The 22817-nt window shown below is 35.9% G+C and overlaps 1 long non-coding RNA gene across 7 annotated transcripts; it reads right to left on the reverse strand.

Annotated features, from left to right (window-relative positions):
• Nucleotides 1–2652: 2652 nt before the first annotated feature.
• Nucleotides 2653–9470, reverse strand: LOC114265825 (uncharacterized). Of its 7 annotated transcripts, none has more exons than XR_014364416.1 (6): nucleotides 9279–9470; nucleotides 9122–9163; nucleotides 4507–4613; nucleotides 4314–4408; nucleotides 3933–4129; nucleotides 2653–3480 (listed from the first exon to the last, which is right to left on the reverse strand). It is a non-coding gene; the product is annotated as an uncharacterized LOC114265825 (long non-coding RNA). The 7 variants fall into 7 exon arrangements; XR_014364419.1 differs by having other exon boundaries at nucleotides 9122–9166; nucleotides 9279–9398; XR_014364415.1 differs by lacking the exon at nucleotides 9122–9163 and having other exon boundaries at nucleotides 9279–9466.
• Nucleotides 9471–22817: the final 13347 nt, after the last annotated feature.

A 22817-nucleotide genomic window follows, 5' to 3' on the forward strand; every position in this document is an offset into this window, starting at 1 on the left:
CCTACTCTCTCTCTCTCTCTCTCTCGTCTCGTCGTTTCTCTATTCGAAACACCAAAACTTAGCTCCAAACCCTAATCACATTATTGAATTCAATCACCATCAATCACAGTCCCTCCGATCTTCTATCAATGGAGCCTTAATCAGGTGAACACAATCACTCTTATTCCTCTTCTTTCTTTAATTTTCTCTTTTTTGGATGCTCAGAAACTTCACCAGAAATTATATGGATATTGCTTCTTGATTGACACCCAAACTAAATATTTTTTCCTTCTTTTTTTATTTTTTGTTTTAAAGATCGTTGGAGATCTGTCATGATTTGAATTGATCTTTTAGAATATCTTGATTTCTTGGATCTGATTGTGTTGTACTGGAGAGACGTCCGATAGATTGGGAATTGAGATGGATATTGATATGGATATGCAGAGGCCGCAGATGAGGCGATTCACGATGACAGAGGTGGTGTCGCGGAGTTGTAGTGTTAGGATGGGAAAGATTGATGAAGGCCTTGTGATTTTGGGATAGCAACAAAGTGTTAATGTGATTGTTTGATGTTTCTTTATCTAATTTGTGAGATTTGTAAGGGTTGTGTGATTATTTTTATCTCTATCTACTCTCTCACTACATTATAGAACTACGTTCGTTGTCGCGCCCTGTCTAATTTGCATAGATATGATGATCAGTGGACTTGATCTGTCTAAATCAAATAGTGTAGGATGAATGAATGTTATCTTTGTTGACTTGGATCTGTCTAAATCAAATAACATAGGATGAATAACTGTTATTGTTGTGGAAATTTCAACAGATAAAGAGAAAGAACAAAATAGAGAAAGAGAGAAAGATTTGAATAGATAGTGGTTTGGTTTCAACAGATCACTCTCTCCTCTCTCTTTCTATATGAGAACTAGACTTGACAGAATTTTTTTTTTTTTTTTTTTTTTGAACAGAACGTATAGGGAAAAAATAGGCTTGTGAAATTCAACAAATAGGGAAAAATAAGCTTGAATTTCAACAGATAGGGAAAAAATTGAACAGATAGGAGAAAAAAATTGAACAGATAAATACAAATTTGAACATATAATCAAAAAATTAAATAGAAAAAAAAGTCAACATAGAAAGGATAAAATTGAAAATAAAATTTCTCCCAAAACAATAAAATATACTTCTCACCATAATATTTTATAAAAAGTGAACTTCTCTCTTACACATGTGCGCACACCAAAAAAAAAAAAAAAAAAAAACCTCGCGGGACTTAATACCTTACACCCTCTCTAAATTAATTTTTTTAACAATTTTCTCAAAAATAAATTATATCAGTCACTTTTTAATAGGTATTCCAGTTTTTTCATATAACTTTTGAGCTCCCTAATTATAATGCTAGCCATTTTTAAGGCATTTCATAATTTTTGGAATAATCTAAAAAATAATGAAATCAATAGAATCGTTATAGTTTTATATATAATATATATATATATGCAAATAATTTTGCGTCATAATGCATGCATTTTGTAATATAGAAAACTGGTAGAAGATGTCTCAAAAAATTTTGGAATACCTCCGTGCAACATTATGTTGTTCACAAAATATGGAATTAACTGATAATTATGAACAAGTTTAAGGGGACCATGGCACCTTGGCGACCCCCTAACTTCATAACTTTGTAAAAGAAAATTTGTTCATGGATTGGTGCTCCCTCTCTCCCCCCCCCCCCCCTCTCTCTCTCTCTCTCTCTCTCTATTATTTTTACTTTAAAAAGTATGAAGATTATAACATTGTATTTAGTTAAAAAATTTAAGGAGGGATTTAAAGAAGACAAAGAAAAAAATATGTGAAATAAATATTTGAAATGCGAATAAAATATATCTCTATTTTACTTGATTTTACACAAATTTTTTTCCCCCCAAATCTCTAACACAGCGTTAGTATTTACTACTTTATTTGTTACTTTACAAAATGCCTTCACTCACACGTTTTACTAAGCTATATGATCATTCGGCCACTACTTGTACAAAGAGTTGCACCGTTCTTGGGTTTTTTTTTTTTTTTTTCATCTGTCAAAGAGTTGCAGCGTTCAGTAGACACAAGAAACATTGCACTGATTTAAACAAAGAAAATGATATGGCAAGTTATGTCAATAACATGGGTCCATCCAACCTTGCCGAAACCCAACCTCCCCTTTGCCTCACTCCCACCGCCATCTATCCCCTGCATCCCCTCCAACCGCCATCTTTTCTCTGGCCTTCTTCCGTCGGTTCCTCCCTCTCTCTCTCTCTCTTTATTTTTCTCTCTTGTCTGTGCAATTCTCTCTCTCGTTGCATTTTTTATTTTTTTCTTAGCTGCAATTTTTTTTGAACTAGTTCTTAGCTGCAATTTGTATCCACTTTTTCTGCTTAAATCCAAGTGGTTGAATCCATCTGTAGGAACCATGTTGATAAAACAAATTGCGATGGCAGTGCAAATGGTAAGGTCAGTGTCGGAATCAAGTAACAATACAAACTGCAATTCAACATCTATTATTACACACGTATTTGTGGATGCACATATCGAAAGCTTGTGGCATGTGGTGAACAAATAGCTAAAACTTTTGGGATCATAGGGAACATATCGTTTTTTGAAAGAACAGTCTTATGGATCTTGGGTAATTGAGAGAGATTGACCAAATAAAGCTTCTTTCTTTAAGCAGCAATTGCTTATTAGTGATGAATGCAAGAAGGTACAAATTAGGTTGCATTTATCACCTTAAAACACTGGAAAAGGTTTGGAGGAAACAGTTTCTTCCCACAAAAAAAAAAATCCTGGGCAGGGCCCTCAATTCCCTGACACTCAAACAAAAGCTGCCGCTGCCCAGAAATGGTTCTTTATTTAAACCCTGCTCTGCAGTTAGTCTTTTGCATCAAAACCAATGAAACAGAATTTAGAAAGCTCAAATCCAATTTCACGGTCTTAATGTCTCTTTTTCCAAATGGACCCAAAGGAAGACTTAATCTGGAACTCATCCATGTTCCTTTTTTCATAATTTATTTCTCCACAGTGGGGGTTCAGCAATTTCTTTTTTTTTTTTTTTTGTTCACCAATCTGCTGACTATTCCTATTCTTTTCCATTGGTTGGGTTACCAAAGCTGGATGAATGAACAAAAATGATTGGAGGCATGGATCAAGGAAAGAACTTGTGCATCAGGTAGTCTTCCTTCAGCATTGGCAACAAGTTATATGTCGCATGGCACTCAATCCTGCGATGCTACATTTGAGTCTTCACATGTTTGAGAACCACCCATTATATTTGGATGGCTCTATCAAAGCCACAACATCTAATGAAGTCCTGCTATCTAGGCATATGAATGTTTTTTGAGAACAAAAGAATGAGTATATAATTGCAATAACAGATGTGGTATCAGGGGAAAAATAAGTCTTGTAAATTGTACCTGACAGAAACCGTCGAACATAAGCTGGTAAAATTGAAACCCACAAATATTACTCTGTCACCTGTATGTTCCATATCTGGCTGTCAGCAGGCTAATGTACAGGAAAGTTAAAAATCAGAAGTGATAGTTAAACCTTAGTTGCACGAAGGGGCAGGGGCAGGGGGACCTATGGGAGCGTGTACTGAGTTGTAATATGTGTGCTAAAATATGGATAAATATTTGAGATTGACGTCAATTACAAATCGTCTTTGTTCAAGTTATGTATATATTAAAATTATGTAAATAGAAAGTATTAGAATAATTTAAGTTGTTTTCCTTTTATTTCTTTCAAATTTCTATGTTTGAGAGGTTTTATCTCAGTTGGAAGCAAGTTTCTTCCTTGACAGGAGTGAATTTCTCACAAGTTTCTTACTTAGGAGTGCAAAATCGCAGTTCTAAGTAAAAAACACCACCTAAGTAAGAGTTTCTTGCTATAAGAGTAAAACCTTGTTGACGGCACAAGCAGAGACATACCACTTTTGAAACATCGATTCTTAGTTTTTTTTGGACAATGGAACACGTAAAGCTGCATTTGAAGAGTGTAGCATATCCCCTTTTCCAACTGAAGGGACTATGCCCTGAATATATTGAACAACTAGAAGGCGTACATCTTGGCATAACTGGGCCATCACCACCTCAAGTATTTGCTTTGGCCCCATTGTAAATGAACACTGCAACAAATTAGTATAACTGATTTTACTAGTTCACAAGTCTCCATCTTCACTAATCATATCACAAAATAAATAAATAAATAAATAAAAATTGCAGGTAGAAACTACAATAAATAAATAAGTCAAACATTGAAGCAGAAGTACTTCAATTAGTTTATTTGAATTGGAAAGGTGTGCCACTTACAGATAGATACAAGCGGCTACAAAATACAAGCAATTTAGCCCTGAAGTGATGATCAAGTGCCTTTGATAACTTCTCCTGATATATCTCAGAAGAACCTGTAAAATGTTTGCAAAGAACTTTATACATTGTAGTAGTAAATTTTGAGTAAGAGTGATCGTAAAATGTTCTAGGACAAGGAGATGGTCTTGTTCACCAGCAGGACCAGACAGCAAAATTCTTGGGCTTACAGCGGAATCCTTGGACTCATTATGCTTTATGTGTAGAACAAAGGATGCCAATAGATAATATTTTGTCCTGTCACTGAAAGAAATGGAAAATTGAAATTTCCATTACTAGCCTGCAATAAAGTATTAAAACCCATGGAAAACCATAGCAGCCCCTATAAATGAGACTAAGATAGTCAAGCAAATGAGCTTAAATTAGAACTACAAAGTACAATTGTCGATCAAACTGTTGCATAGGAAGAAAAGGGAGCAGGTAACCGTAACTGGAGAACATTTACGTTAAACAAGTTCTTAAAGATGAACAAGCACATTCAGTACACTACAAGGGTATAATGGCATCTCAACACTCCAAGAAAGTTTACCAATGGTCCCACATAGTGAAACCACTACATAGATCAAATGGCTGAAGTAGCTTAGCATCTGAAAATAGCTTTCTCAAGGAGCTACAGTAATGGGAAAAAAATCAGGAAAACATATTCAGGTCAAGAAGTTAAGATTTAAAGCACATATGTATTCTAGTCTCTCACAAATTTTGGTATTCCTTTTAATACTGTTATTTCAGGAAAGAAGAAACAATAAAAAATAAAAATTTCACAATTGTTATTAACAATAATATTTAAAAATACTTTTTCATCAGATATGCCCATAACTAACTAATAACTCAAGTCAGCTTTGGAAGTTATTCAAAAGTCAAACATCATGGTTTGATAAAATTCAGGAGAAGTAAATATGGCTAGGCAACATATTTGAATTTGATGACAATAATTTAATAAAGAGATTTAAATAAGTGCAGTTTATAGAAATATAACCCCTTGTGGTCAATGGTAAGTCAACAAAGACATGACTGAAATTCATCAACATATCAAGATAATCATTAGTTATTCCAATTAAAGAAATTTCAGCACTCAGTTTCAAATTCAAATTCAAGAAAATCACCACATTTGACTTTTTTTGTTCCTCCACCTATAAGAAAATAAATAGGAAGATAAGCTCGTGTGGACTCTGTCTACTGATGGACTGTTCTCTATGAAATCTGCTTGGACTGCATGGAGAGTCTCTTTTGAGGAAGTTGAGTGGTCTAATTTGGTTTGGAGTGATGTGACTGTTCCTAAGGCTAGCTTTATTACTTGGTTGGCCATCCAGAATAGATTGAATATGGGTGATAGGCTGAAATTGTTTGGTAAATTGGTATTTCCCCTGTTGCTACTTGCTCATTATGCTTTTACCAAACTGGGGACCACTCCCACTTGTTTTTTAACTGCCCCTTCTCTGAGAAAGTGTGGATGAATATTAAAACTAAGATCAATGTGGCTTGGCCTGTGTTAAATTGGACAGGGCTGGTGTCTTATATTGCTAAATCTGTTAAGGGTAATTCTCTTGGCTCTATTATTTCCAGGATTGCTCTAAATTGCACTGTTTACCTCATTTGGCTTGAGAGAAATAATAGATTTTTAACCAAAGAGAAAATTCCTGAAGAATTTCTTGTTTTGAACATTTTTAATATGGTTAGATTTAGAATGTTGTCTCTGAAGAATTTAAAATGACATTCAAATGATTCATGGTTTTTAGCTACTTGGAGACTGCCCTCATCTATCCTTAGGGGTGATACTCCTTAATGTTTCAATGGGTATCTCTAACAGATTTTGCAGGTGGTCCTCTCTCTTTTCTGGTTGCTGGTATACTTGTTACGGTGTTGGAAGTGATTGAATAGAGCAGTGAGTTGAGTGTGGTGTGATTCCGTAATCAGGGTTGAGTGAACTGTGAGCTTATATGATTTTCCTAACAATTTGTTATGCAGGTTGTCCTGCTGGCCCCTCTTAGGGATTGAGGGTTGAGTGTGATGTGAGTATATAGTCAAGTGCTGGTCTTAGTGAGCTTGTGGGTTAAGTGTTGTGAAATTTTATAAGAGTGCTCCTAATTTTGTCTTCTTGCAGGATTATGTCAGTTGCTGGCACAGTTGTAGGGAATTCATTGGTGAGAACCTAGTGAAGTGAGGATATATTTTTGACTTGGTTTAGATATGGTTCTATAACCTGTTTCTTTGAGAGTGACTTTGGTATTGAGTGTTGAGATTGTTAGTAAATATTTGAGTGAGGTTTGCCTTAGGTTATTTAGCATATCCTCAATCTTGCATCAGTTCTTTTTTGTTCTTTCTGTTTTTGTTTTCACAGGTTGTATTGATGCCTCTGCTAGAATTGAGGGCAGTTCATTTTGGTGCTGGGCTTATATTTCAGCTAGGGGACCTGATCAGTTATATTTGTCTTGAAGTGTTGGAGATTGTCAGTGGGCCAGGCAGCACTTTTCTGCACCAATTCCAACACATATCTGCTGTCATGCCAGGTGAGGAAGCAGTTTACGATGGTGAAAGTTATCCCGAAGGCAACCAAGATGAAATGTTGGAGCCGTGGTTCACTTGAAGACTTAGACTAGTAGTTTTTTTTACTTTGACTTTTGGTAAGTCAGTGTTTGTAATCCTATTGCGGAACACAAATGAATTAACTAAGGTGGTTTAACTTTACTTATATGTGTATATTAAGATGTTTGGTTATCTATCCTGTTTGAGTTGTTTTATGTACTCTATTTTTTTTTTTTTTTGGTCATGAATTTTGGGGCATCACATGCTCCTATGGATAGTCGTTGTCTTAATTTCCTATGGATTGTATTTGTATTAATTACTGGACAGTCTATGTTTTGTTTATTTATCTGGTTGTAAGATTTGGCTATCTCCTACGGGCTGTGTAGGGGTGGTTTTCTTCACAGGGCTGTTATGGCAATTTGGGTCTATTTTGGTTCTTGTTCATGGCCCCCCTTCTTTTTTTGGATGGGGGTTATGAACAGGATTATATGGTTCGTAGCCCGGGTGGTTTGGCTAGTTCAGTTGTTTTTGTTCTGTGGGTTTGTATTTTGTATAGCTCTTGTTAGGGCCTAGGGTATGCCCCTTGTATATCTGTATAGTTTGCTTGTTTTATTTTACGACTTATTCACCCAAAAAAAGAAAATAGAATTGGACCTAAACCAAACCAATATAGTTTGTGGTCGATAAAAATAAAATAAAAATTAAAAAAACAAATATAGTTTGGGTTTTCTCTCTAACTATAAAAAGGGTTGTCCTAAGGAGAATCCAATCATAAAAACCTTGAAAAACACACAATGTTGTAGTGCAAACTTGGGGCTCTGTTGTGTAGGGGTTGGAGTTAATTCACCTCTTCATGTGGAGAAGTGGTGGTCATTGGCATTTCCTATTTTAAGTTTTAATTTGAATGTGATTGATTTATACAGTAAAATTTGTTACTTTTTGTGTTAATATTTGGAAAGACAATATGCGAGATTTCAATTTGTGATTATTGTGACCTGATGCTTAGGTGCATTTAATAATTTTCTTTCATGTGGTATGCATTGTGTATCTCTCAAGGTTAAAGATCCTCTGTGCCGAATCTCTCTATCCTCCCACTTTAATGCAATCGTGATCGTTAGATCATATAAAAATCTTAAAATATGTGAATATTAAGATATGATTCTATGATTCGATAATTAAGAATACATTGTGATTTAGGGATAGAGAATCACAAAGTCAGCCCTGTTAAGTTTGAATATGTGGTCATAATTATTTTGGAATTTTCCAGTTTGAGATTTCAGCAGTATCAGGTTGTTGAATATAGAATGGTTTGGATTCCACAATTCACAGTGGCCATGCTTTGAGAAGCATTAGTGAGCACATTTTCTGGTGTGTTTACATTTTGAATTTATGAAGAGATTGAGGTTCAAATATTGATCGCAACATATACTCTAAAACTTAAACATTTCCTATAAACTTACAAAGAACTCATTCCAATTGAAACACTTAGAAAACAAAATAAAATATTTATTGAAACTAGTTCTAGTCAAAAGAAGAAACGCCCTAAAATTTTTTAGCAGCTTTTGATGAATTTTACAAACAGAGATATCAAAAGTAGGAACTGCTACATCTGGCTGTGAACTATCTTCAGGTTGATAGTTGCTGATATATTCCAAATTCTATGTACCAGCAGTAAGAATGCACAAACAGGACTTCTGTAACTAAATTCAGCATTCAGAAAGAAAATTTAAGGAACACAGAATCCATTTTATTGCATGGGTGGGCACTATATCTGAATGTGACATAGTAATAGGGAGACAAAGATGGCTGAATTGAAAACCCAATATGCTATTAATCTATTTGTGTATATATTAAAGAGAGAGAGAGAGAGAGAGAGAGAGAGAGAGAGAGAAAAAAAAAAAAGAAGGGATAGAGGGTTTTTCTCCTTCTTGTTCGGTTCCTTTGAAATCCCCAAAATTATAAGCTTGAGTTTTTATAATGTAGCTCCAAATTCCAATTCCAAAAGGGGAAATTACAGGAAGGAGCAAATCCCATGGTGATCCTAAGCTTCCAAGCAATAGTAGTCCAGTTTCCAACAGTTAAGCATGCATCACACAATATTTCCACACACCACATTCAATTATTCAATTAAAGAGATCCTTAATTTTTACCCAAAAAGAAAAGGAAAAAAATTATTTCAACCACCAACACCGGCTAGGGGAGCAAAGGAGAGCAGAGGAGAAAAATACATTGATGCTGGAGGGAGAACCAGTGGGAAGTCTCCGCCGTTACTGCTACAAGCAGTTCATGAGGGTAACGCGAGAGCGAAAGCGAGAGCGAGAGAGATTGTTAGGGTCTGTGCGAGCGAGTGTCAGAGGAAAGAAGAGGAGAGGAGAGGAGCGTTACCTGGAACTCTTCCCACACTGGTGGTGTTAGGGCTGCCAGACACAGAGAGATGACTGGGAGCGAAAGAGACGGAGTGAGAAGACGAAAGGGCTTTTTTTTTCTTTTTTGATCTGAGAAGAGAATACTGAAAGGATAGGGAAGAGCAGGAAAAGAGAGAGGGCGAGGGAGAGCAAAAATATAACATTTTGCGACAGAGGAACAAAAGCGTCGCAAACAAATTAAAACAATCGCAAAAAGAAAAAAAAAATTGATGGGTAACAAACCGTTGCATATAATTCTATTTTTTGCCACGATCTTAGATTTTCTGTCGCAAAAAAATTAATTGGACGACGACTTCATTTGTCGTGGCAAAAACATGATTTTTGCGACGATTTTCAAACCGTCACAAAAGGTTCCGGGTCCAAAGCTCCCTTTTCTAGTAGTGTTACAAGTAGTGTTATATCAATTTCAGTGAAAACAATTGTCATAATTCATTTCAAAGCATAAAGGATTGTAACGTAAAAGTAACAATACAAGACATTATTTTTAAGAGTAATGCTATGTGGATGTTTATAGTCCTTCATTTCAATTTAACACACCGATCATATTAGCTCATAATTAAAATTGTTATTGCTATATATATGTTCTTGACTACAACATAATTGACTTTCTACGACATGTAATGCATGTCACAAAAACTCTTTCACGATGTGCACCTGAAAGTCATGTTAAGACATATCTCGAAAAAGCTATTTATTGTTAATGGCATTAATGGCAGCCGTAAAATGTAATAAAATATATCGTGAAAAACCATTGACAATGAAGTGGCCTGGGTCAGAAAGCTCGACCCATTTTTTTTTTTGGTTGGGACACAGGGTTGTCCCAGGTGACTCTGACCATACTTGGTAAGTTTGGACCTTGGGAACGCCTCGGGTTGGCTTCGGAACAGCAATCCAGAATCTCTGTCTTTGGTTGGTCACGCTCACGACCAATGGGGTCGCACCCACGACAAGGCTAAGGGTGGGTTGTGCTCTTGAAGGGCCGCGACCAAAATGGCCTTCAGGTTTGTTGGCCTGTGGTGGAAATGTGTGGCCCGCGATGGATTACGTGGGCCACGATGCCGGTTCGTGACCTTCATAGTCGCGATCGCAGAGCCTTGGTAGCACCCACGACCTCGTGTGTTGTCTCGGTCGCACCCACGGTGTTCATGATTGTGTCCGCGATCAGTCTTGTATTTAAGTTGTCAATGTGTGGAAAATACGACTTTTTCATATCTTTTCTCTCTCTTTGCTCTCCCTCTTGCTATTTTTGACCCATTTAAGGTTTCAAGCTTGGGTTCATCTATATTTATCTATTTTCTACCCATAGTTCCACAGACTAAAATGTAGAGCTTGGCAAGGTCTTCCATTTAATCTTAACGGATCATCTTTTTGTTGTCAGCGATTTTCTTCTCTTCGTTTCAAGAGGAAGGGTCTATTTCCTTAAATCAATATGAATTTGATAGTATATATGTGGTAATTTCGATTTCGTTATATTATTGTTGGGTTGAATTTGAAAGTTATGTTTAGATGGTTAAGGGCTTTGCTAAATTGGCGGTTATTTTGTTATAATTTTGCTATTAAATCTATTTTTGGTATATAAAATTGCATGTGGGTGTCTAAACGTAGAAAAACCCCAATTTGTGAAAACCCCTAAATGTCAAGGTTGTGAGGGTTGGATTTTTGGAAAAGGATTTGGTTGGATTTTGGAGAAGGATTTGGTTGGGAAATATGTTTAAATTTTTTTGAAAATAACGAGTCTTGAGTACACTTTTGAAAATGTCAAATTTATTGAGAAAACTATATAAGTTTCGAAAATGTGATTTTGAAATGTTGGATTGTATATCTGTATTGTTATCCTTTATTTATTTCATTAAAGATAACTGTTTTGGCTATCGATGGAAGATAGTATTATTGTGTGTTAGAATTGCATGTGACTAGGAAATTGGGTTATTTATGAACCATACATATCATGATTCATGTCACAGATTTGGAACTCAAAATTGTATACTTTGAAAATAATTGTATCATTTTGAGAAAAATGGGTGAACACCGTGTGGAATCTGGGTAGGGAGTGCATTGTGGTTAATTAAGTTGGCTTATATGTCCTTGGTAAAAGTCTAGAAACCCGTGCGGTTAGGTGACAATTCTTCTGGATAGTACCGGTAAAATGGCAATTGTAGTGCTTGTATAGCCTACGTTTACATGGGTGCCAATCTCGCTGGCAAAATTCTAGTGAAATGGCAATCTTAGTAGTGCTTTTATAGCCTACTTTTTATGCGCATACCTAGAGATTCCCAGTGTTTGTATTTACCACCACATTTTCTATTTTAAAGGGAATAACAATAGATTATGATTTGAGCATTGGAATTGTTTAGCAATTTATTTGCTTTTGGTTTAACAATGTATTTGCTAGTTGATATTGTGGTTTATGGAAGTGTTTTGGAAAGTGATTTAACCAAACAAATTATTTTGACATCAAAAAACATTTTGAACAAACGAAAGGCATTGGTAATTGAAAAGAAAGAATTTTGTTGAGAAATCTCATGTGTTTTGAAAATGCATTGAGCATATTATATATATATAGCATCATGATCATTTATGCTAGTGGAACGTGTTTAGTTTTTGGAGTATACTATAATGGGCTTTATACTCACCATACATGGCTGAAAACATTTTCAAGTGTACGGCATTTTTGGATATGGACATTGGGCGTTGGATATGTGATGGAGCTGAGTAGGATTGCTCTTTATTTGTAGACCATAGGCCATTTGTAATTGTTTAGTAAGCCGAGTACCATTTTTGTAAGAGTTACACCCATTTGCATATGATTTGAGCCTTTAGGCAATTTCAATTATATATGACATCATTGTATGTTTTATAAAAAAATAAATAAATAAATAAATAAATAAGAGCATTCATTTCATTTAGATGTTGAATGTAGGGTGTATGGAATCAGATGAATTCATGTATTGTTTGAATTTATAATAGTCGTTTGCATGAGAGATGTTATTTTCTTTTATCATATTACTGCCTTTTATTTATCGTTTATAGGTTTATTCACGTGGGTTGGATCTTGAAAAAATTTGAAATGTGACAATTTGGTATCAGAGCTAACTGGGTTTGAAAACCTTGGGCTCGTGGGAAGTGGTTAGCCATAATGGGTTTATCATGCTTAGTGAGAACATCTGCTTGTGGTGTGCTAAGTAATAACATACTTATGTGTTGCAATTTATGTGGGTATGATGTTGAGATTCATAAATATATTTTGGGTCTAGTTGACTAACTTGGAGATCTTATTAGAAACGTGATTGATCGACATTGTTTCTAATAGAAATTCTAAGAGAGTGCTAGAACAAATAACTATCTTGGTAGACTTAGCTTGATTATGTATTAAGTGTTATGTGGCAGATGTTATGTAATTTGAATGGAGTCTCAACATGTTTGTTTGAGTAATTGGTTGTGTTGGTTGTATTGTATGAGTGTTTTGATTATGACTGTTAATGTTGAGTATCCTAGATTTTGTGTTTAATTCTTTTTGGAGGCGTTGTGGAAGTGAGTAGTAAACTTTGAGTGCGCATTCTGGTATGTGACATATATGTTATGTGTTAGTGGTGTTTAGGTTGTTGTTATCGACTTGCCTTTGGTGGCGGGTGGTACATCTTTGCAAGATGTTGGTGTTTTGAGTTCCTTACGTGATTGTACACGATGGTTGAGTTGTTACATTCCCTTGAGTAACATTGTGTAGGATTTGGTGTTAGTTGTTAGTATTTGGACTTGGTGTGTCTTCGAAACTAGCTATGACCTTGGTTGGTTAGAGGAATAAGGTGTGGTGTGGGGAGTGCTACCTAATAGATGTGTGGTTATTTCTAAGTCTTGTGACTAGTTGAAGGGGTGTAAGTGGTGCTAGAGTTTTGGAGCATGTTGAGTTTAGGGAATTGAACTCTCGTGTGATCGTCGTGTTGGTGTAAGTTTTTAACTTTGGTGTTGGTAACCTAAAAGTGTATGTTGCGATGTGTGATTGAATAGGATGTGGGCTATGGTTTTTAATTTCCCTTGGGTTTAGTGGAGTTAGTGTGCCAGTTGAGGCCTAAGTTTTCTCATTGTAGATGATTTGTGGTTGGTTGAAATAGGTGGAATTGTTTTCCCTGTAATAGGTAAGGCGGTGAGGTAAATACCTGATAAGGTTTATAGTTGCTATTGAGCAATTCAATGAGGCATGGTGTGTACTAGGACTTTATAGATGGCTTGGTTGGTGTTGGAGTTATTGTTCTCATGGCGTATTGTCGCAGTGGGCTTGTTTAGGTTCTACCTAAGGTCAGGGTGATGTGAGTGTTGGGATATAGTATCCATGTTGGTGTTTGACTTAGGAGTTTTTTACTGAATGTGATTTCATTCTAAGAGGTTTAGGATTATTGATGAGTCAGGTGTAAATTTTGTTTTTCTGTCTAGACATAGAATTGTACCCTAATTGTAGAAAATGATAACGGGTCTTGTAGTGTGTGTTTGATCATTCTTTGAAAGGAGATGTTGATTTCTTATTTTAATTCTTATTGTGGTGTGTTTGGTGGGTGGTGTGTTTCGAACACATTATGTTATGTTTTCAGGAGTAGTATGGAGAACCTTTCTCCTAAATCCTAATTATTGTATCCGAGTAATGGAGGTGTGTACCTCGTTTTCGGTTGAAATAGGAAGCGTCTTGGAGAAGTTGGTTAGGTATATAACCCATGGTTGGTGTTGTGACCTATACTTAGTGTCACAGTGGTATTGTGTTTTGTTGGTAGCAGTTTTGCCGATGGCATTAGGGATATGATTGTCCCTCGAGAGAGCTGACATGAAATATCATAGGGTAGTTGAGAAAGTAGTTGGGGAGGTTGAGTTGTGGCTCGAGTGATAGAGGAGATTCAATGCTCTTTTTTGTATTTCGTGGTGTTAGGATAGTAGGACTTTTGAAGGTTTACAAGTGATACGTGTATCTTTGGTGGTTGGTTCAGGGTGTTTGTCTAGTAAATGTTAGGGAACTAGTGAGTTGGCCATGGAAATAGTATTCTTGTTAGTTACTTGTGCGACGTGTGTTAGTGTAGTATGTTGAACCAAGGTTTAACCTTATCGGTCATTGAGGGGTTGAGGCAATGTGTTTGATCGTGGTTAGGTTTGGGTTGCTACGTGATAGCAGTAGTTTTCCGACGAGGTAAATTCTCATGAGTTGGCTTGGAGTGGTGTGGTTTGGAGGGAATAGCTGTGAGTACCTGGTTATTATGGGTCCTGTTTTGGTTGAAAGAAACTTGTAGAATGTAGTGTTGAATTCTGAGTTGGAGTAACCCACTTAGGGTTAATAGAAGGGGATTGTTTGGTTGGTAAGGGGTTATGGTTTGTGTGGTTGTTGTTTGATGTGTGGAGGAGGAATGGTCATGGGACTATGCTAGGAGGTTGCTTTGGCTTTGGTCAATAGGGTATTTGATTTGTTGTTATATGGTACAATGTTTTTAGTGTTGAATCACGTTTGTTGTGTGCGTTTAATTTTTATTAGCCTTGTGTGGAATCCCTAGTGTTGGTACGATTTCTTTTGCTGTTTCAATTTGTGAGTAAAACTCTGAAGGGTATGGTAATGTAGTGTGGAGCAGGTTATGGTGGGTAAGCTTGTTGTTGACCCTGTCGGTCTTTGTGCATAATGTGGAATGTTTGATGGCCACGAGAGTGTGAGTGAGTTAACCTGAGGGTGTGAGTGTGTGCTTTGACCTTTAGAAGTCCAGCTCAGACTCTTGTGAGATGTGAGGATGTATTTGCCATATAGACATATGTGTGGTGGGTTATTTGAGATTAATCGTAGTGTGGGTTAACTTTGAGGAATCCAGTGTGAGTCAATGAATATGTGAGATTGTGTGAGGAACTCCATATTGGAATCGGTGGAGTTAGGCAAAGTGTTGGTGTTTGGTGTCAAGTGTACGATTGTTATGTTGGTTAGTCAGTTAGTTGATATCAGGGTTAGTTGACATATAGTCACCTTAGAAATAGCTTGGAGTCGAGCATAAGGGTTGTAAGGTTGAACAGTGTCAAAGTGTGGACTTGTAAGCATTAAGTCTCGTGTTGGATAGTGTGAAGTTGATGTGAGTTTGTGGTAACCGGGTTAAAGTTACATGAGGGAACTTTGATTTTGTGAGCGCTTTTGTGCCGTTATGTGATTGGTGATTGTGTTTTTTCTTCTTGTGCTTTGTATGTCAATGGCACTTTGGTAATTTCTAGGAATGGTTATCATAGAAATATTGTGTTGATGTTGTGGCATCACCGTGGGTGTGATGGGTGTTGTTGGGTGACCGTTGAGGTTTACCGGAGAAATGTTGAGAAAATAATTTCAAAAATAAACAAATTTCTTTTGGTGTTGTGGCCTTGGATGCTTATTAAACTGAAACTGTTTCGGCGTTAATCAGAAGTGTAAGTTTTTGAACTAATATAAGTGAATCTAACAAATCATGAAGATAGGGTTGGTTTTGTGTTCTGAATAACACTTATTGTTTTCGAAAAATGTTTTTGAAATCTTTGAGTCTTATTAGAAAAAATCAAAAACATATTTTTGGTTGTGGTGGGTGCAAGGTTGAGTACCTTTTGGGAAAGAAATTTTTGTTTTGTTTTTTTTTTTGTTTTTTTCAGAAATGGAGAAAGGAGGAATTTTCTCTAACTTGAATGTGTTGTTAAGTGTCTATCTTGTATTGTTAAGTGGTGTTGTGATCTAGCTTGAGTTTCTAGTTATGTGTTATGTTTTTGTTTTAAGAGGGGTTTGCAGTTGTCGGGGTTTATTATGTCGTATAGGTTGTCTTTTGACCATGTTTTGTTGTTAGGTTCTCTCTTCTTGTGAGAATTGGCCAAGATTTTGTGCGAGGGTAGTTTTTCTTGTTTTCTGTGTTTAAGTGTTGAGCACTCGGTGGTAGTTTAAGTATTGTAGGTAGTTACAACATGGTTGATGTATTTGGTTATGAGTTGTTGTTGTTGTTGTTTCTTGTCTCATAGATCCCCAACGAGTTATGGGGTCCAAAGAGGCATTAGTGACCTTTTCATAGTGTTCTTGTTGTTCGGATGTCTTTGGGACCCCAATGTCATGACCCGAACCCACCCCCATGGATTAAGGTCATAACTGTGTAGTAATCATGAGATTACCTACTGCCTCAAACAGAAATCAATTAAAAATTAATAATATGGGGTTAAATGCGGAAGCAGACTTAAAAATTTTGTCCAATGAGCTGTGCTTATATGGCATATCAAAACATTTCTCATATACTTACTAACAACTCACACCACATATTAGTAGTTAACATCTTGTACACCCAGGATCATTTAAACACATAGTCAGCTATACCAAAAGCTTATACACATAAATGGTCTATCATGACCAATGGAAATAGCAAAAGAAAATACAAAAGATCATAAACAAAGCCTCTTGCATGAGCCACCTGGGCTGACTTCACAAAACTCGAGGTTCCTTTCTCAAACTCCACTAAGGCTTCACAAAACTCGAGGTTCCTTTCTCAAACTCCACTAAGGCTGAGGTTGAATGTCCCTTTGCTCACCTACATACATATAAATAAGAGTGAGCTAATGCCCAGTGAATGATATCAATGTAAAGGGGTTATATGAATGAGATTCATATTAAGTACATCGAACCCGTAAATTTCATATACAAATGGCCTTAGGCCCATTATGTGTTTTTGTTGTACATGTCAAACGGCCTCGGGCCCATTTTAGATCTTTAGCAAACATATCAGACGGCCTTGGGTCCGTTGTATAACTTTGTCAGACTCATTAAATGACCTCGGGCCCAATTCAAAGACTTCAAATGTGTCAAATGGCCTCGGGCCCATTATTTCCATATTCATATCTATTTGCATTTCATATTCGTAATCATGATCACCATTTCATTAAAATGGTCTTTGGCCCATTACAATATTCAAACGTCCTTTGGCCCATTATAATATTCAAACGTATCACACGGCAAACGGCCTTAGGCCCAATTCAGACATATCAAACGTATCAAACAGCTTCACGCCCAATTCATACTCTTATCAGACGTATCAAACGGCCTCAGGCCCAATTCATACACATAAAACGGCCTTGGGCCCAAATCATGTTCTTCACAGAGCCTTATACAAAATTAAGCATATAGAATACTCATTCATAATTCAAATCAACAAATCCACGAAGCTTATTTAGAAGTAGCATTTAGAAGATAACATACTTGAAAATATCTTTACTGAGATATTACTCACAGTGTTCTGCCGATGGATTTGCCCTTGCGCTTGACCCTACACATTTCATAACACGTTGGGTCACAAGTGATTCAATCTGTTCTTACCTTACTATTTCTCTTAGGCCTCTTTCTTAATCCTTTAGTTCATTTACAATGCTCCATGCATGCCTAAGAGTGCTTAGAAATGAAGGAGAATGGAAAACGAAACACAAAACAACTTTTCAAAATTTTGAAACAGGGTTCTCCACTCGAGTGGACTGCAAAGCTCTGTAAAAGTACTGGTTGCATGAATTTTACACTCGAGTGAGACTTCTAACGCTCGAGCGAGGAGTCTTGTAAAACAGGGTTCGCTCGAGTGCAAGGTTTGCCGCTCGAGCTACCGTGCAATTCACTGTAAAACTTCTAAGAGCTTGATTTTCACGCTCGAGCGAGACTTTTCTCGTTCAAGTGGACAGGTCGAATTCTAGGTTTTCCAGAATTCTGTTTGAAGCTCAAAACACAATTCCAAAGGTCCAATTCGAGTATAACTCACTCAATTATGCAAGAATACTCTCAAAAACATAAATTTGAAGAGAACCTTCAACCATAGTTCAAAATTCTATGGGTTTAACAAATTTCAAACCATAAACTTACTTATATACAATTCATGTTTTGTATCTTGCATGGACAAACTTCAAGGCTTGAAATCAAGTTTCAACATATAGAAATTCTTACATGCATGGGTCAAACAACCCTCAATACAACATGATTAACATGCTTCATAGTCAAACATGCAAATTTGTGGCTAATCCTCACATGCATGTACATATTAACTTCAAATTCATTACAATCAACTCAATTCTTGTTCTTAATTATATATCTTGCTTGAATTTACTTAGTTATAGATTTCAACTCATGAATTTGAGTTCAATTACTTACCTAAGGGCTTCAACCCTTGAAATTTTGGCTAATTCTTGAGTCTAGCTTCCAAATGCTTCAATCTTGAAGTCAATTCTCCAAGAATTTGGTCCCCCTCTCTCTAAATCAAGTGTTTTTTTTCTCTAAAGTGTATAACTCAGCCAAGAGGCGAGAAGATGAGCTCAAAAAGTGAATTAGGCCCCTAATTAGCATACATATAGGTCTCACTAATCATATTGGCTAATTAAGGCTTAGGCCTAATCAACTGAACATAATTAAATCAAATTAATCTAATTATTTTGATCCAAATCAATTTTTAATTAAATTTCACCATAGGCTCTAAAAGTCATGCTAAATGCAGAAACACAGTCAACTTCAGTTTCTGTCGCCTCTACGGCCTTTAATTAAATTTTTTTATAGCAGATATTCAAATAGATCTTCCTACGGTGAACAGATAGAATTTCAAAAACACACATAATCACATAATTAGCATTAAAAATCATATCAAGCTCATAATTATAGGCATACTTAGGATTAATTAGCATAACCTGAGACATGGTTATCACAATCTTCTCTCCTTTAGGAAGTTTGGTCCTCCAAACTTATTTTACCTCTGTTCGAAAACAAATGTGGATAGCATAGCCGTATCTCATCCTCTTTTTTCCATGTAGCGTCATTCCCATAGTGTTCTTTCCATTCTACCTTCACCATTGGGATGGACTTATTTCTCAACTGTTTCACTTGCCGTTCAATGATCTGCTATGGCCAATCTTCTTATTCCATATTTTCATCAAGAGCTATCCGGTGGTAATCAATCACATGAAACAAATCTCAAAGATAACCCCTCAACATCGATACGTGGAACAGATTGTGCATTTGTTCGAATACCGGTGGCAAAGCAACCCTATAAGCAATTGGACCAAGCTTTTCCAGAATTTGAAACGACCCAATGTACTGGGTGACAATTTACCTTTCTTACCAAATCTTGACTAGCCCTTCATCGGAATCACACAAATAAAGACGTGACCGCCAACCTCATACTCAAGAGGCCTTCTTTGAACATCCGCATAATTCTTTTACTGGCTCTGTGCTGTCTTGAGCCTTTGTTGGATGATTTTAATCTTCTCCGAGGTGTCTTGCACAATTTCGGGCCCAAGGCCCAAGTAAAGCTCTATCTTCGACTTCTATCCAACAAATTGGCGATTTACACTTCTTGCCATACAATGCTTCGTATAGTGCCATATCGATGCTAGAATGGAAGCTGTTATTGTATGCAAATTCAACTAGTGGTAAATAATCTTCCCAGCTCCCTTGGAAATCTAAAGCACACATTCTGAGCATGTCTTCCAAGGTTTGTATGGTTTGTTCTGATTGCCTGTTTGTTTGTGGGTGGAACGCAGTACTGAACCTCAATTCTGTTCCCATTGCTCTCTGCAAGCTTTTCCGTAATCTACATACAAACTTCAGGTCTCTGTCTGATACAATAGATAACAGAACTCCATGCAAATGAACAATCTCATCAACATATATAGTGGCTAATCGATAGCCATCAAATGTAGTTCTAACAGGCAAAAAATGTGCAGATTTGGTCAATCTATCAACTATAACCCAAATGGAATCCATACCTCGAGGAGTTTATGGTAGACCAACAACAAAGTCCATGGTCACATGCTCCCACTTCCACTATGGGATAGGGAGAGGTTGGAGTAGACCGCTTGGTCTCTGATGTTCAACTTTAACTTGCTGACACTGAAGGCACTTGGACACATATTCTGCAATTTCCTTCTTCATTTTGGGCCACCAATAACTTTGTTTCAAGTCCCAATATATTTTGTTGTTACCCGGATGCATAGTAAACATCGACTTGTGAGCTTCAATGCTGAATTCTGATTTCAGATTTGTCTCAAACTCATCAATTATTTTCTTGAGGAACTCATCCTCTTTTTGCCTTTGCTTAACTTCATTAACTATTGTTGGCTCAGCTGAAATGGCAGCTATCAATCCAGCTTGTTCGTGTAACACAACTTTAATCTCGGTTCTCTCAAAATCTTGCAAGATTTCCTTCTGTTTAGTAAGCGAGCTAAACTCCTCGTAGATTTTCTTCTCAAGGCATCAACAGCTGTATTGGTTTTCCTGGGATGATACTGAATCTGAAGATCATAATCTTTTATTAATTCGAGCCATTTTCTTTGTCGCATGTTCAACTCTTTCTGAGTAAAGAAGTACTTTAAACTTTTATGATTTGTGTAGACTTCACATTTTGCCCCGTACAAGTAATGCCGCTATATTTTCAAAGCAAACACAACTGCGCCTAATCCTAGGTCATGTGTTGGGTAGTTCTTCTCGTGTGGTCTCAACTGTCGAGAGGCATAAGCAATCACCCTTCCATTCTGCATTAATACACAACCCAAAGCTTTATAAGAAGCATCACTATATATCTCAAAGTTTTCCATACCTGAGGACAATGTTAAAACTGGTGCGGTGGTTAGTCTCACTACAAGAAAAGGGGGTAAAAAACACGGAAGCATTAGCGACGGCAATTTTCCCGTCGCAAAAAATGGTTTTTTGCGACGGCAGCTTACACCGTCGCAAATGAGGGCTTTAGCGACGGCGTTGTCCCCGTCGGTAATAAAAAATGCGCGGATAGGAAGTAAATGCATAAGTATTAGCGACGGATGTTTTTACCGTCGCCAAAAGCAATGTTTTGAGACGGCGTACGGTTGCTGTCGCAAATATTTTACATATTACGACGGCAATTGTCCGTCGCAAATAAGTCTAAGTTAAACGGCGTCATTTTATGAATAAAGTACTTGACATTTGCGACGGTGTAAAACCTACCGTCGCAAAAAGTGAAATTTTTTTTGCCCCCGCTCTTCATCTTGCCGCTCGATCAAAAAGTGTAAAACCTATATCCAAATCCCTAAATCTGTGAAACCAATTTCTTTCCCCCAAATCCCTGCGAAGCCGAACGGCGAACGGTGGTGCGGTGGTGCGGCGGTGCTGCGGCGAGGACGAACGGTGGTGCGGTATGCTCTCTCTCTCTCTCTCTCTCTCTCTCTCTCTCTCTCTGTGTATAGATATATACAAATCTGTATCTTCTATATATATATATATGTATATAAATCTGTATCATCTATATATATATATATTGATAATATATACATTATTAAATCATAAATCTGTATCATCTATATATATATATATATTGATAATATATACATTATTAAATCTGTATATATATATATATATATATAAATCTGTATCAATATGTATATATAAATCTGTCTCATCTTTATATATATATATATACATTATTAAATCTGTATATATACATTATTAAATCTGTATCATCTTTATATATATATATATATATAATATATATATAAAAATATGTAAATTAATATGTATACATTATTAAATCTGTATATATACATTATTAAATCTGTATGTATATATATATATAAATCTGTAGCATCTTTATATATATATATATATACATATTGATATATATATATATATATAAATATGTAAATTATATATAAATATATATATATATACATTATAATTCTAATTACATTGATATTATAAAATCTGTATATTTAAATAAATAATAATAACATTTATGGAAATTTGTTTTCATTATTATATATAAATATATATATACATTATAAAACTAAAATCTGTTTTCATTGTTTTCCAATCATTTTATTTTTTTGAAAATAAATAATAACACTTAATTTGTATATTTAAATAAATAATAATAACATTTATGGAAACACTCATTATTTCCAATCATTTTATTTTTTTGAAAAATAATAAACTTTTAAAAATTCACAACCTATTTTTATATATGTAAAAAAAAATTAGGAAAAAAAATTGAACACGAAATGCAACCAAATTAGTCCAAGAATAGTTTGGTCAGGAGGAAGTGACTCTACTTGATTTCATTTATGAAAATTAGGAAGGTAACATGGAAAGTAGTTCTGTAGTTGTAATATTTTCTCCCTATATGTTTATTTTCATATATTTGACTTTCTATATGAAGAAGGGTGTGCATTTTCATGCTGAAAGGCCAAAGTGTAATCGGAATTGTAAATTGCAAAAATGGGCTATGAAGAGTCTATTCTTTTTATTTGTTGTATTCTATAATAACACTGCTTGCATTTTTGAATGTAAATGGTACTCCTATTTCGTTTTGTGATCCGTCTATATTGGTTTTGAACTACCTGGTTGTTTCCTTTGAATATTGCAATTTCAACTTTTTGATAATTGACAAAATCTTTCTATGGAATAGAAATCCTAAGGTGCAACTTTTGTTATCCCCTTGCTGATCAAAAGGAAACCTTCCTGAGCTGAAACTTTAAGTTCCAGTCACCACTCTATCGA

Source organism: Camellia sinensis, chromosome 3 (assembly GCF_055761805.1).
Source record: "Camellia sinensis isolate YWXY chromosome 3, ASM5576180v1, whole genome shotgun sequence".
Classification (NCBI taxonomy): domain Eukaryota; kingdom Viridiplantae; phylum Streptophyta; class Magnoliopsida; order Ericales; family Theaceae; genus Camellia; species Camellia sinensis.